The sequence below is a fragment of the Cyrtonyx montezumae genome, unplaced genomic scaffold (genome assembly GCF_038088225.1).
Source record: "Cyrtonyx montezumae isolate F1298 unplaced genomic scaffold, pur_monq_1.0 scaffold_11, whole genome shotgun sequence".
Lineage (NCBI taxonomy): Eukaryota > Metazoa > Chordata > Aves > Galliformes > Odontophoridae > Cyrtonyx > Cyrtonyx montezumae.
This window is the reverse complement of record NW_027071837.1, coordinates 10,647,275-10,663,764: the sequence shown is the minus strand read 5'-3', so window position 1 is coordinate 10,663,764 and position 16,490 is coordinate 10,647,275.

Below are 16,490 nucleotides of genomic sequence, written 5' to 3'. Positions count from 1 at the left end.
CAACGAGTGCCAAAGTTGATTATTGATTGAGACTGGGGGATCTGAGGACTGCATGAGGAAAAGTGCCTGATTATTCAAACCCCTTTCTCTCTTCTTTTCCTTTCTTTCCTTTGCACTGCGATTGGATTGATCGACCCTATCTTCATTATCTCCCCTTCTCCTTTCTCTCTTCTGGCCCCTACTGGGGATTCCTGACTAAACTATGGCAGGGCTCAATTGATCCTCTGCAATTCACTCACTCCTCGCGAGGAGGAAAAACTGCACCGCTGCATAATTCAGAAAGCAAACACAGAGAGGAGAGGGCGAGAGGAAAAATCAATACGGCTACAACTGATCCTGCAGATAAATGAAGCGGTGAGTGCTGGCAAGGGGGAGGATCCCTAGCAGCAGCTGGAGTGAGTGTGGAGAAAGTTCTTCAACTTGAAGAGGGATGCAGAAGTTAGATGGGCTCAAAGTGCTTTTGGAGAGGGTTGGGAAGAGAAGGGAGCCCTGGTCTGACCCTGAAAACACCTTAAGGCACAGGAGGTGCTCAGGAAAATCTCAGAAAGCATAGTGAGGAACTGGCACAGGCTGCCCAGGGAGGTGTGGGAGTCATAGTCCCTGGAGGTGTTCAAGAAATGTGGAGATGTGGCACCGAGTGACATGTTGGCCTGGTGGGATGAGTTAATGACTGGATTAGATGATCTTAGTGGTCTTTTCCAACCGTAATGACTCTGAGTCTATGTGCAGGAGGGACTGTGTATGTTTAACACCATGCCGTGTTCACAAACAGCCTCCTCTCTCTTTCCTGTGAGATATTTTAACCAACTGGTTAGAAAGGTCTTCTTTGTCCTCTCCATTCTTATCCTTTGGGGCTGAGTTATCCCCCACAGCCATGGTAGTTTCCAAATACCTCCATGAACAGTGTGTTTTCTTGCCTGGACCCTGCTCTATCCCTGAAGAAGGAAAGAAAACAAAGTGCTGTGTAGTGCTGAGCCCTGGGACAAAACATCACTGCTCACTCCCTTGGAGCTCCTGCTCTATGGACTGCTTTTTGTACTAGGAGAGCATCCTGACTTCCAGGAGGCAAAAGTCATGCAGACTTGTCCTGTGGAATATAAACCTGTAAGGTGTACAGGACAGAAGAGGAATCAGGACTCCTTCCTGCATGGGGGATATGGGCTGTCTGCAGAGCTGGCTGCTGGGTGGTAGTCTGAAGGGGAAGCACCAAGCCTTTTTCTGCTTATCTGAGTGATGACTTGGTGAAGGGATTGGTCAGCTCTGTAGGGGATGTGCTAGGCAGATGAGCATGGGGTGCTTGTGTTGCATCAGGATTGGTCTGACATCACCCTTTCTTCATACCTAAGGTAGCAGAAATAGGAATAAGGGAGTCAAGAAATCAGGGAAGGAAGTCTCTTGGATGGCCTAGGCAACCCGGAGGGTTTGACAAATTGCAAGGCGTAATATGTTCTACTGGTGTGAACAGGGAGATGCACCCAACAAGAAGCTTGCTGAAACTATGTCTGGAAGTATGCAAAACCCCTTAATTTATTTTTAGGTAGCTGACTTTAGGATCTGCCTCCATTACCAGGAGTGGTGGCTGACTCTCATGGGAAGGAGCATGCTGGCTTCTGGCTATTGAGAACTGCCAAGTGGTCTCAAAATGTTTCCCTTTGGCAAAATCGAACAAAAATAACAATACTGTGTGGGGGGAACTGCCCTCTAAGTCTTCTCAGTGTCTCCATTTCATCACCTTTGTTCCTCTATCTGAGGTGATGAAGCAATGATGAATTTGGAGTACTGGATTATCTGGCTTGAAATCAAATTTGGGGTGATAACAGCAAGATAAAGGATGCTGCAGCCAGAGCTCTGCCTGTGCAAGGTACATTCTCTCTGAAGTTGAATTTTGCAACTGAGCCATCCATTCCTGCCCTTAAGCAACACAGAAAATACAAATTATTACCTCTAGTACAGAGATCTAATACATTTTATCCTAAAAAAAATAAATAAATAAGAATGTCTGGGTCACATACTCAGTCCCACTGAGTGCCTAGGAGTGACGTAGTGAGAAGATCCTTGCTCATGGCAGCACGTTGCTGTTAGGCAGTGCTCAGCCCTTGCTGGCTGGTAATGGATCCCCGGAATGCCCTGAGCTGGTAACTCAAAGTGTGGGGAGCTCTCCAGAGCTGTGCTGAGGTTTCCTGAAGCTGGGGGAGAAAGAAAAGGCTTTTAAGACAATGTTACCCTGTATTTTAAAATGATTTAAGAACCCAAAGAATAGCCCAGCACTAGGTTTGCCAGCAGAGGGGATGGATTATTGTCTTAAAAGCTTTTAAATGCGCGTGATATAAAGGGGAAATACAGCTGCCTCACTGAAAGATATTGCTGTGGTACTGGCTTCCAAGCTGCCAAGCACCACTTTAACTCTTATTTGCAGCTCAAAGATAATTTTGCTTCATGATAGCATTGTTAAGGATCCTAATTCAGGCACCTAGGAGAGGGGTTTCAAGTGACCTGGGGTGATAAGAGAGTATGTGAAGGTTTTAGGGCTCTTTGATGACCTTTGTGCCAGTGTGAGTTCTCCTGAAATGTTAGGGTTATTGGGAGCTCAGCTCATTTGTGTGAATTTTGCTTTTTCTGGTGTCCACAGATGATTTCAATATCTAAGGGTATGCTGTAAAAAAAAAAGGGGATAGACTCTTCAGCTAGACCTGTTGTGATAGGACAAGGGGAAATGGTTTCAAGCTAAAAAGAAGAACATTTGGACTGGATATATGGAAGAATTCTCTTATAGTAAGAGGGGTGAGGTGCTGGCACAGGTTGCCCAGAGAGGTGGTGGGTGCCTCATCCCTGGAGATGCTCAAGGTCAGGCTGAATGGGGCTCTGAGAACCTGATGGAGCTGTGGGTGTCCCTGCTCATTGCAGAGGAGTTGGCCTGATGCCTTTCAGGGGTCACTTCCAACTCAAATATTCTATGCTCTGTGATTGCAAGGTGATATTTTCCATTCTGGAGCTTCCAGCAGAAACACAAAGCCACCTTTCTTTGCAGGCACACTTTTGTAGCACACTGCACCCAAGACATAAATGAGGAATGGAGAATGGTACTGAGAGCCTTGTGCAGGAGGTCTTGGAGAGCTGCAGAGTTCAGACACTGCTTCCCCTTTCCCATCCCTTTGCTCTGAGATCACTCAAAGCTGTGCAGCTTTGAGTCAACAGTTCTGAGACTGCTTTCTTCCAGTGCACCAGAGAAGAGCTTGGGTGAGTCTGTCCCATAGCACTAAAATGCTGTGAGCTGTGCTGTGTGCCCAGGATGCTGATTCCAGATGCACTGTCTTGGTGCAGTCTGCAGTGCTATCCCCAAATCGTATTCCCAGTTACTCCCTCTGTGCCAAGCACTTTGCACTGAACAATGTCCAATTTTCTGCTCTGCTAGAACTTGCAGCACAGATCTAGACTCCTCCATTTGGTTTTCCCCTGTGCTGCTGGAAAACTTGTTCACATCCCAGCTGTTCACTTGCGTTGGAGCCAGCTGCCTCTCGGCTGCTGTTGGCTTTCAGGCCACTTGTACTTCTGGTCCAAGCAAGATAGCACTTGCCCTGAACATTCTGCCATTAGAAAATGTTGGGTCTGCAGAATCTGACAGTTATAAGAGAGAAAGAAGCTGTAGATCTGGAGACAAGATCTAAAATCCCACAATTATTTGTGTTGTTGTGTACTGCTTGGCCACCTGCCCACCTGGTGGTGGTGCCAGCGTCAGGGAGCATGAAAGGCTCTGACTAAATTCTGGTCAAACCCCTGCGAGCCATTATCCTACATTATCCAGGCAGGAACGTGTCCTTTAAATGAAAGCGATCCTGGTGGCTTTCTCCACATTAAATTCCTCGTATGCTGTGTGCTCCCCCTTTCTTTCTGCCCTCCAGGGATGGCTTTTGTCTTCTGCCGCTGTGCTACATGTCTCAACTTTTGTCATCCCTCAGATTGCCTGAGGCAGTGGAGGTGACCTTGTTGCTGTGCTTTTGTTTCCTTTTTACACGGGAAGACTCTTCCTCCTTTGAGCCGCTCTGTGAAGCTCGTTTTCCCTTCTTGTCATAACACGTCTAGCTCAAGCAGGATTTGGCCATGAAAGACACCGAAGAGAGGATGTTGTAGCTCATATGAGCAGCATCCAATCTGCCTGCTCTCTGGCCATCCTGCAATTGCAGAAGGCCAAGGTGTGCAGTGCCTGAGCACAGGACAAACAGCTCCCTCCCAAACATCCATCCAGCTCACATGCTTCTCACCAGGTCCCTTCTACCCCAAAAGCCCTCAAGATGCTGCTTGCTGCATCCTGTTGGGTCATGCTAGTCTTGCAGACTCATCTCCAGTATGCCTACAAGCCTCATAGCACCCACTGGAGTGTCTTTACTGACAGCATCTCAAGATCCAGATGCTTCATGCTGACTGCATGTACACTTTTAGTTGAGCATGTAAGAGCTGGTATGATTTCAGATGGGAACAGAAATGTTAACTCTTTGAAAACAAGGGCTTTCCCTCTACCCTGAAAAATCTCCATGTGAATGTCCTGTTGCACTCCTTGTCTGTGGACTAACATTTCACTGACAATTGACAGTGAGAGCAAGAGATGGATTTTCTGCATAGGCTCTCGGTGCTATTTGCCCTTTGGGGTCTGTTTGCTAATAGTGACAGATGAGAGAAAAGGAGAAATGGGCTCAGTGTGCAGATAATTAATTCATCTCTCCAAAAACGCTGTGCTTAGTCCCCAACCCTTTTCTTGGGTGGGAAGAATGTCAACACCTGAAATTCAGCAAAGCAGCTGTGAGGGCTCTTCCTCCTCCAGCCGGAGCCGGGCCATTCACGCGTGTACTGCCCAAAGGACTCTCCAGCTATTCTTTTTGATCCGGCAGCCAGGAGAGGGAGCTCGGCATCCTGGTCCCAGCTCCACTCGCCCAACATCACTGAAGACAATGTTGATGTTTCTTTTGTTCAACAAATAAAAGAAGTGGCCCACGAGGGAGCCCTGTTGGCAGCTGCTTTATGCGGGCTTCGGGGAATTGTGGAAAATCGATGCTTGCCAAAGGCAAAATGGACAGTACCAGTGGAAGAAAACAAAACTAACTCTCAAGCTTCTAAGAGATTATTGCATGCAGAGAGACCAGTTTTGGAAGTGTGGGGTGTCTTCAGTCCCAACAGCTGTCGGTGGGAGCAGCAAGCACTCAGACCAGGGTAAGAGCATGAGGCTGAACTTGGGACCTTGGACTTCTGTCACTAAAACCCTGAGGGAAGTCCTGTTGGTAGAAATCCTGGGTTCCCTCTAAAAGCACTGGGCACTGGCAGTTCTACTTGAGCTCAGCAAGGGCAGTTGGGTGTTCAGTGACTTTTATATTTCGGTGTTTAAGTATGAGGATAGTCACCTAGTTTTGGTGTCAGGAAGTGAACGTTCAAAGCATCAGAATGGAAACAGATTCCCAAATGTACTGAGTGCTGGTGGAGAGAAAACATTTTATAAATGAATAATTATTCAGTGCCAGGTCTGCCAGGAGTCCAGTAAGATTTGAAGTGAGACATTTGTATAGATAAAAATAATTTTATAAAGCAGTCCTATGCTCCTAGTACAAAACTTTGTGTTTAGTGATGTCATTTTAATTGGTTCTGATTATTAACAGTGCTGTGTTCCCTGGTGTTTTTGGTCTTTTTTTTTTTTTATTTGGAACTTCATTTCCTTCAGATACCTAAGGTCTTGGAAAGAGCGAACTGTGGACCTGGTTTGGCTGACCTGTTGAAGATATCATCCTGTGTATTTCAGAGATGTTCCTCAGTGCTGTTTTGTAGTGCTTCACAAACCCATAACCATCCAATTTCAATACAAGAGGTGCTGTTGTGATCCTCACATCCTGAGATGCTAGCTCACCAGTAGCCGTTGGTTTTGGGGGTATCCTTTCCTGACGTAGTTCTGGTTCTACTTCTCCAGTAAGTGTTTATATATGTTGATCAATGGTGATGGACTCATTCATGGACTATGTTCCATCAGCCATTCCCAGAGCTGCAGTAACAGTACAGACATGTTCCAAGTATGTTTCCTTCCAAATTCAGTTTGGGTTAGGACAGAGCCTGGGAGTAAACCACAGCCAGCCTAATCCTGACAGATAAATTTTCCCTGGGGCTAGAGTGAAGAAAAGTTATTCTGAGAGTGCCAGATGGGGTATGGAAACACCCTAACAATACCTGCCATTAACATATCCAGTGATCCTTCATCTAAGAGCTTTCAGGCTGAGACTCACACCCACACTGCAGATCTCTGCAAGGCCAGGTGTTGCCTAATGAGAATAAGAGTGCAGGCACCCTTATTGGAGACAGCTCAGGGCAGAGCTCCAATGACTGGGGGTGTTAGATCTGCTTTTGGCTGGGCCAATCCCCTTGTTCTCTATGGAAGCTCAGCACAGGGTGAGAACATGCCCTGTTAACCTTCCAGCATACAGAACCCAGCAATGTCACCCTGCTCCTGGTGAGTACTGTCAGATGTGGTTGAAGTTCCTCCATCAATATCTTCATTTACAGTGGCACTTCAGCCATTCTTGAGAGCATTTTCTATTTACTCAGTGGATTTCTCTACCTGTGTGGATCTCACCAACAAGAAAAATGAGCACATTTTCTGAGGATACTCTCTTTGGGGAAGAAGTAATGCCAGAAAGACCAAGCAGGAAGAGTTCTGCATCTCACAGGCTATCCACATGATTTGCACAGTCCTCATCATTAAGCTGATGCAGCAAAGCCATCAGATTGTGTGTTCCTTTCTTCAGGTGGGACCTCTGCTGGTGGGCTGTTCTCACCCTTACAGGTTGCTCAGTGCTGTGAGATATCGGGTTGGGTATCAGGAAAATGTTCTACACAAGAGAGTGGTGGTCATGAAACCAAGCTGCTGGAGGTCCAAGGGTGTTTGGATGCTGTTCTCAGACATTCTATGTTTCTATATGGCATGAGGTGGTTTCTTCTCTAGGAGGCCTCTCAGCCATCGAAAGACAGAGCCTCTTTCCTAAGATCCTTCTGTCAGATGTGGCATCAGTAAAGTAAATTGTGTTTATATACAGGCGTATTTAAGATATTACATAGAGTCATTTGAGTTGGAAGAGAGTTGAAGGCCACTGCTCCAACTCCACTGCAATGAGCAGGGATGCGTACAGCTCCAACAGGTGCTCTGAGCCCCATTTAGCCTGGCCTTGGGTGTCTTCATGGATGGGGCACCCACCACCTCTCTGGGCAACCTGTGCCAGTGCCTCACCACCCTTATTGTGAAAATGCTCATTCTTACATCCAGTCAGGATTTATTCACTGACTTTTACCTCTTTTTTCCCATGCTTGAGGAATGGTGAGCAACCTCCTTGTTTGTCATTTGTGGTCAGTCTCATTAGCAAATCTTCCCTCTATCATGAATATTGAGATTGGAGCTCATTTGCAATTGGTTGGCTGTATCACATGGCCCATCTCTGTCTCCTGGTTGGAAGGATGCCCATTCAAATAGAAGCATGTTTTCTGGGACCGCTTGCGTATTGACTTTGAAATTTGTTTCCCACAAACATTTGTCCTCACAACCCAATTGCTTCGACGGTGGAAGAAAGCAGGCATAAAAGAAACATGGGCATTTATAATTAAAAGGGAAAGTCCTTAGCTTTGTTGAATCTCCTACCGGAGGTGCCAATTAGAGCCTGCTGGATCCTGGATGGAGACACCTGCCTGCTTCTCTCAGCTCAATGCAGAGAGGTGAGCAGCAGGCAGTGCACCTGCAGCCCAGCAGCAGGATGTGCTGGATGTGCCCAGCTCCCCTGTCCTGCAGCCAGCCAGGCCCCAGAACTTTTAGAAACTGAAAGGCTGAATGAAAACATCAAATACCAAGACAGTTTTGCAAGAATATCAACTGGAAAAGAAAAACAAACACACACACACAACTGCACCAATACCGTCAGTGGGCACAGACAGCTCCAGATTTTGTAGCTTCCAGACAAAGTCAGCAGCAACCATCAGAATCTGTGTTTCAAGTCCGACCTTCTGCTTTTATCTATATTTTAAACCCCACACAAGGTATACAAGGCGAATGTTGCTGTTACAGTCAGAAAAGCCTAAATAATGGATGAAGAACAGAGGCTGCAAGGGGGGGGGGGTTAAAAAAAAAGAAAAAAAGATGAGAAAAGCTCGAGGAGAAAAAGAAATAAAAAGAGAAGAAAATTAGAGAGAGAAAGGAAGGAAAGAAAGAAAAAAGAAAGCAAGAGAGAAAGAAGGGGAAGAGCCTCCTAGAATCATCTGGAGTGGCTGACATTGTCCATGGACCACTTTTTTCCCCCATTGCTGTGGTGTACGGTACAGAGTATGAATCTGGGATGTTGTGGGAATTGCTGCTCTCCGTCCAGAGCCAAAATGGAGCGTACTCTCTGCTGCCTTTAGCATAGCCTAAGCTCATCCTCCAAAGAGAACACAAATTGGAAGGAGAGGTCTGATGCTAGGTGTGGTGAGCGAAGGCAGGACAGGGCTGTGTGGTGCTTGGAGGTGATAAATGCCAGCAGTTTTTATACTTTCTAGCACTGAGAGGGGAGTTTGTGGGAAAGAGTTTTCCATCATGCAGGCACATACAGGGAACAGCCCAGGCTCCCACTCTGTTCCAGGCTAAAGTAGAGAAGACCCTCCTTTGGGGTTGTCTAAAGATGCTTTTTGCCTTCCTTTCTCTAATTATTGTGAGTCATGACTAAGAGGAATCAAGCAAGACTTGGAGCATGGAAGTGCTATTTGCCCTTGTCAGCATTTGGTTTCATCTGAGCCCTTCTAAAGACAATTCAAGTCTATTGCCTTAACACACAGCAGAACTCAGTCCAATTAAGAGAAGAGTGTTTTGGTGAATTACATATGTGGAGTAGCTTGCAGGTTCCCCCTCCCTGCCTCAGCAGCTCGCAGAGGGATGCTGGCCCTGGCATGCAGGAGCTGAGAGCCTTACAAAGCACAATGCAGACAACAAGGCTTGGCACAGAGGCAAGCTGCACTCCCACTCCCTGCAAAGTGCACAGTCACTTGCCTGTGACTCCCTCCTGGTTTAAGTGGATTCTGGTATTCTCTCTATCCCTACTTGTTTTTCAGGTGCTCATTGTTTCCAGCATCTCCTTTCTGTTCAGCTTGTGTCCTTTCTCCTCTTTCACCTTTGGAAGGGTGCCCAGGAGCAGGTTCTTAGCAACTCATCTATGCCAGTGGTCATGGTTTGTAGCACAAAAGTGACTGCCTGGCTCCAACCTCCACCGTGATGTGCTGTGATCTGTCCCCAGCCATCAAACATTTGTGTCACTGATGCTTAGGAAAAATGTGTAGACCCAACTCTCTGCTAAGCAAGGGATTTTCTTGTCTGTAGAAAGAAACAGCAAGCTGGCAAAAACTGGAGGCATGAAAGTTGGTCTACAAAGACATTGATTCATGAGGAAAGAGACTGAGATGTTCCCTCATTCATGAGCAGCATAGAAAGCCATGTCGATACAATACATTAGTAATAAATGGTGGGAGAACAGGAAGAAATAGCACATCCAAAGGGGATACTCAATACAAGTTCCGAGTGTGTCTTCTACCAGAAGTGTGTCAATCATCTTCTTTAAAGAGGCTTCAAACAAAGTCTGTCTGGAGCATCTGAAAGTCACTGTAACTGTAGCAGCAAACACAGTATGGGTGAGGGCTCACTTCTGTGTCACCAGCTTGATTCAGCCCTGTGGTTGTACCTCCTCTTGCTGAGGACCTGAAAGCACAATCACATAACATCACTGATAACAGGGGAGATAAGATGCAGGTGGGTATGTCATCAGTAGATCTTATAATGGCGTCACCTCCAGGACCAAGAGTGGCACTGCCACCCACTACTTCATTGAAGGATTGGGGTGCCCTTAGGGTCCTCCACCTCATAACTTTCCCTGTTCCACAGCTGGGAACGTAGCATGGTTTATTGGAAAACCCATGGGAAAATCCAAGATCTTTAGAACTCCATGAGAAAACCTGCAGAAAATTCAAAGCTTAGCATTCACCTGGTGCTTATAGACAGGTGGTCAAGCTGAGCAGGGACAAACGTTCAGCGTGTGGGAACTGAGTGCAGGGTGGGGGTGAGTGGAAGGGACTTATTTTAGTTAAACTCTCATTTAACAGTACTTGGAACAAGGAAAGCAGAGTTAAAGCTCACCCTGAGGCTGGCTGCTGATTTATTTGTGTCCCCAGAGGCTTTCCAAAGAGCAGAGGGAACACTTGTGCATGGCCCAGGTTGCAGGATGATCGATGCAGGGTGAGTTCACCCAGCCATCCAGAGAAGAATTTGTGGTTTTGACTCCTTTCCAGGCAGGGAACTGGAAGAGTACAGTCTAACCCATTGGTGAGCATGCAGAGCAAAGCTCCATTAACAAATGCACCAAGCAAGATGCCCTGCAAGTGGCTCCTTAACCATTTGCTGGGAAGCTCTTTGTTGGAGGATGGTGAAATCCAGCACATCTGTGAGTGAAGGAGGGAGAATATGACAGTCTGGGAGGGGACTGGTCCAACTCGGGTTGGTTATTATGAAAAACTTAATTGAGTGGTGAGGCAGTGGAATGAACTGCCCAGGAAGTGGTGGAGTCACTGTCCCTGAAGGTATTCAAGGAAAGGGTTGATGTGGTACTGAGTGACACAGTGAGTGGGCATGGGAGGATGGGTTAATGGTTGGACTTTGTGATCTTAGAGATCTTTTTCAGCCTTAATGATTCTATGATCTGCACAGCCTGCTAAAGCCTGGTGGTCATGAATCACCAAGGATGTCATACAACATATCCAACCATGCTCTAAACCCAGTGAAAAACCCAAAAAAATCAAGCAAAGTTTTCCATAAAGCATGTCAAAATCCTAGTCTGAAATCAAATGACCTAAACTGGGGGTGTAAAAACACTGGTGGTTGATCCCACAAGGACTCAGCCTCTTGAGCTTAGCTATTTGCTTGGGGAAGAGAGATAAGAGGAAATCCCCCCCCAGGGTGGCATATAAACCCCATCACCCAACAGAGCATTCATCTGGGGCTTTGCTAAGCCTGCCCAGCCAGGATTCAGAGTTCTCCACACTCCCAGGATTTCAGCAATTGAAAGCCATAGGCAGAGGCCATAGTGCCTAAGCTTTAATTGAAGCTTTGCTTTAAGCACGGCACAAAGAGCAAAGCCCTGTAGAGGGAGCTTTAAGGTTTCCTTAATTTAACCAAAATATCCTGCAGCCCACTTAACGGCACATTATGAAGTTTTATCATAAATAATTAACTATGAACTACGATTGACATCACGAAGCATGTGGCTGGCTCAGCGAATACCTCCCAGCAGTCAGTCGTTCAGTAGGGTGGGTGCACAGCCACCATGGCAAACACCAGCCCCTTCCAGCAGCGAGGGGAGGGTTAATGCAGCTGCTCCTGGTGCTCAGCAACAGCAGATGTTTAATGGCACCGCTCCAGACAAGGAGCAGAGGTACAAGATGGTTTCTAATCTGATTGCAGGGGAGGATTATGGGCAGGATTTGGGATTGGGTACGTTACGGTGATAAGGTCGTAGCTGTGCCCCCCTTGAGCTGGTGCAGTATCATGTTTTGATGGGACACCAGCTCTCAGATGAAAGGTAAGCTGTTTTTCCTGATACTTTACAATCACCTCTGTCAATTTCTGTAGGATGTCAAGAAGGGAGGTCCATGCCCAGTGGTCTAAGACATGCCAAGCCTGGCACAAGGAACCTGCTCTATTCAAGCTCCTGCCTTAGGGGTACTGCAGAACTGGTATCCATCAGTGTCAGTGTCACCAGGAATGATGGTCTTCATTCCAAGAGAGATGAGAATAAAGTTTCCAAGGGGAAAACTTCCTGTACAAAACAAATAATAATAATAAAAAAAAAAAAAAACAAAAAAAAAACAATCCAAAAAACAAACCAAAAACAATCCAGCCAACCAATAAACCATCAACAACAAAAACAACACTGGAAAAGCCCAAAAAACACATCTCACATGTCACAGATTACCAGAGCAGCTTTCATGCTGTCTCACAGCAGAGCTGGGTCCCTGCATGAGCTATGGGAAACACAGCTCAGCATTCCATCAGCATGCCCCCTGCACCACCTGGTGCTGCTTTGCACCCCTCAGGGCCTTGTCCTTGCCTTCACACCTGCAGCATAGAAATGGCAAGCTGAGTGGCTGCACTTGGAGATAAATTAATGATGGGCAGAGAACTGACCCTGAGTCCTGCTGGCAGGACCACACAGCTGCTGCAGGCTGCAAACAGTTGCAGGGCAGAAGATTCCCATGGTTTTGGCTGCTAAGAGTAGCTAGATCTGATCCACTTTCCACCTCCCTCCTTAAGCTGTGTCTTTTAATAGAGACATAGAAGCAGCATGCTTGAAGAGCCCGCTTAGATCTGAACCAAACAGTACAGCTAAGGTAAGGAAAAATCCATGCAAGAACCCAGAGGTTGTCAGCACTCCCTTATGCTGGCTGCAGGAGAGCAGCACGGTGCTAAGCCTGTGCATGCCAGGCACCCAGCAGAGCAGCTTGCAAGGGAGAAACTCAGGCAAAGACTATTGAAACATCTCCGGGAAGAGCCATCAGGAGCCATTAGGCCACGCAGAGGAGGCTGTGCTGCCTGCATATCTCTCAGCTGGGAGCCTTCAGTCTCTGGTGGGAGAGGCTGGAGCCGGGGACTCTTCCTGCTGCTGGTTCAGCCCCGTTTTGTCTGCCTGAGCTGACCCATGGGATAGGATAGATGAACCCTGAGGCTCAGAGGAAGCAGTTAGCCCTTTCCCTGAGGGTTTTCCCAAGGGGCTGCAGAAGGTGAGGCTAATCTGCCGCTGACTTGATCTTGGGGTCTGCTCCAGCTCGTGCCATCTGGCAAGCATCCACCACCATCAGAGCAGGCTGCTGTGGTGTGGAGCTCTTCAGGACCAGAACCCAGGAGGTTGGCTGGGGTGCTCAGCTTGTGGAAGCCAGCCTTATTCCCAGTCTGTCCCAACCTGCAGATATGGGAAGTGTGAAGAGCCCCTCCTAATCCTGCTGAAGGACCAGTTTTAGACAATGCCAGGGCATCAACCCTTTGACAGTACCTACAGGACACTTTCTTAGCAGAGACTTGCACAAAGAGGGGTCTATGCTGTCCTGAGTTGAGAGGTGAGTAGAGGGCATAACTTCAGTACTGTCTGATGGTGGGAGTATGCAGGTGAGGAGAACACAGTGACATTATTTATGATTTCTAGAGTTTCTCCTTTTCAGTGTGCATTCCAGCACTAAGATCTCTCTGGGTCTACAGAATCCCCACCCCTCTGTTTGGAAAGGTCACCAGACCTTTCCTCCTTCTGGAGTTCTGTTTAATGTGGGTTTGCATCTCCATTTAACCAACAGATATTTGCAGAGAGGAGGGGATGTGCATTCCTGGGGTTGGTGATGAGAGGTTCTGCTGAGAGGGTTGGGACAGGTGTTGCTGCATCACTGAGAATATGCTCTGCAAAGCAAACTCGAGCAGTCACAGAATGGTTAAGCGACGTTTTGTACAAATACGTATGCTTTGCTTTTACTTCTGTAAAACTAAATCCTGCCTTGCCTGGTATAAATAAAACATGGTTCTTAGTTGACATTTTCATATTTCTCAGAAAGCACTCATTTACCTCGAGCTGCTGGAAACTTGGGTGAGGTGCTGTGGGTGAAATACCAATTTCAGCTCTGATCTCTCCATCTCCAGGATCCCAGTGTTTCTGAAGTCCTGCGTGAGCTCACTGCTCTCTGACCCACAAAGGGATACAAAATTGGATCCCACAGCCCTTCCTGAGAGCTTATGGCTGAAAATAAGGGACCCCAAACCTGGGACTGATCCTGCAGGGCTTCAGTAGAGCTGTTGGTAAGCAGAGCTCTATTCTTCTATGTGATGTGAGATCAAGATGATGGTGTTTGCATGGGTAAAAAGCATCATATTCAATGTCTGGAAGTCTTTATTTAACATTAAAAAAATTAAAAAGAAAACCTGCAAATTTATTTTCAAAAGAATGAGTCTGTCAAGCACAGAGCAGTGTTGCTGTGTTTTTGTACATGTTATGGCCCTGCTCTTGCTGGAGTTAAATGTTAGAGCAGCTTGTGGCTGTAGGGAGACTGAGCACCCACAGAGACCCAGCTCATGATTTAGGTAGCAAGAGGAGGAAATTCAGGATTTGCTTATTGGAAGTGTAACCCAGGTGATGCCTCAAGGCTGATTCACCCTGCTGCTTGTTGCTCCCCAGAGCAATCATTTTCTGAGCAGAAAGGTGGAAAGTGGCCCAATTTCTGCAGTGAACAGGAATTCAAGTGGCCAAGATCTGAGGTTTGAATGTCCTGGGGAAACATCTGGACTGGGGATGGGGTTTGTCCCTCATACCTGCATTGCCCTGCCCCAATTCCTCAAATCTTTCCAAAGGCAGCTAATTGCTAATCTTCCTGAGCTCCAGCCTGGCTGTCCTCCTGCCTGCTCAGGCCCCAATGAAGCCTGTAATTACTGCTTTACTCCTTTTTCCCCTGTAGTGGAACAGAGCCTACTTCAAGCACTGGCCTCTTTAAAAATACATCTGCTCTGCTCTGCACTAAAACACATAGAATAATAGAAGAGAGTCCGTCAGCAGGGGCATCCTTTACCTGTATGGCTTTCAAAGGCAGGAATCTTTTAAAGAACATGGAGCATTTTCTCTCCTCCAGACCCAAAGCTGAGTGCAAAGCTGTGACGTGCTGGCAATATCTGAACAAGGGGGGGTTTGATGGTATTGGTGGTCACCTTGCAGATCCCCCACATCCTTTGCAGGCGTGCTTGGGGGTCCAACCACATGGCTTAGGGATGGAGAGATGGGATTCAGCAACCTGCCTTGCCCTAGTTGCCTCCCAGAGGGATAGCCAGCACCTTGGCAGTGTGATTTGGTGCAACCACACACCAAATTGCTCTCATAAGATGGAAAGGAGGGACACTGCTTCCTCCAGATGTCTTCAACCACATCTGCATTTGTCTGGAGTTAGCAGGCTCAGTTCAGCAGTGCATATATAACTTTCAGTTATTGCCTGTTTGCTCAGGGAAGTTTGGTGCCTAGATTTTCTGTGGAATTTGACTTCTATGGCAGAAAAATGCAACAGTGAATGTGGCATGGAGCTCAACAGCATGAAAGCATGGCAAAATGATCCAGCTCCCCGGGCTCACTGGGCAGAGCTCCAGCAGCCGATGTCTGAGAGCTTCAGCAGCCATGAACCAGTGGGAATCTTTCCTCATGAAGCCTTTGCAGCCATGTCCCCATTTGGAGATGTCTCCATGTGACTCAGTCATCCATCATCTCTACCGTCTATGAGGTGAGTGTGCTGCCTGTGAAGAACCATTCATAGTCACACAGAGATGGACTGCTGCATGGACTCCTTAGCTCCTCTCAGTGGGCAATGCGCACTCACCTGTGCATCTCTTTGAAGCCCCATCTGTACCAATGCCCCAGTCCTATCCCCCAGAACTGTGTGAGCTGTGTATGATGTTTATGAGTCCCATGGGTAAGCTCTGTTCCAGCTCCCTCACCCCATCCCCATCCAGCCCATCAAATAGATGTTAAACTAGGGACCAGGTCTCCAGGGTGGCCTTCACCATTCCACTGACCTCTGTGCCAGCAGCAGCAATGGGTGAAAAAGTACTCTTAGAGATGGACTAGCTGCCAAAGCCACAGCTTTGATGAGCTAGCTCATATGTTAAGCCCCACATGAAGAAAAAAGTAAATGAGAGAGAGAGAGAGAGACATGTCCAGCCCAATCAATATTCCTTTCATTCAATGCTATTTTGGCTTTAGGGTCGCAGTTCAGGGGCTTTCTTTCCACTCCAGAAATAGGGAGTGTGCATGTGCCATGCCACCTGTGTGTACATTCCTGTTCCTTCTTGCACAGCTCTGCCTCATTTTGCTGCTCTGGACTTTCCCCTAAACTCTCCCTGCGCTGAGTGCACTGAGGAAATACTGCATTACAAGGGTTTGGAGTCTGCTCTGCTCTTACTATGTTGAGACACCTATGTGCCACCCCAGAATAAACCCACTCACAGGACTCCAGAAGGGACATGCTCCTCTCACCCCGTGTGCATTCACAACTGGGAAATACCCAGTTCAGGATCACAGGTGAGGAAAATTGCATTGCTTGCGAAGTTTGAAGCAGGGGCAGAGCAGCACCTGTGAGTTTGGGGCAGCAATTTCAGCCCCACAGTGCTCTTTTGGGGCTGGAGGTTCTGGTTTTGGACCTGAGGGTCCCAGGTTTGGGGTAGAGGGTCATCAGGGAGGCTGCAAGACGGGAGCAGATCGGAGTGTGTTATGGCTGGGAGGGAGCAGAGGGAGGGATGCGAATGGGGCGCTGCTAATGCTGCACGGAGCTGATTCTCCAAGGCCCCCCCGGGCAGCACTCAGCATCCAGCCTTCATTAAAATTTCATCGCCAGCACTTGGCCAAGGTCTATTTATGAAAATGCGCTTTTCGCTTCATGGAAAGAAGAGG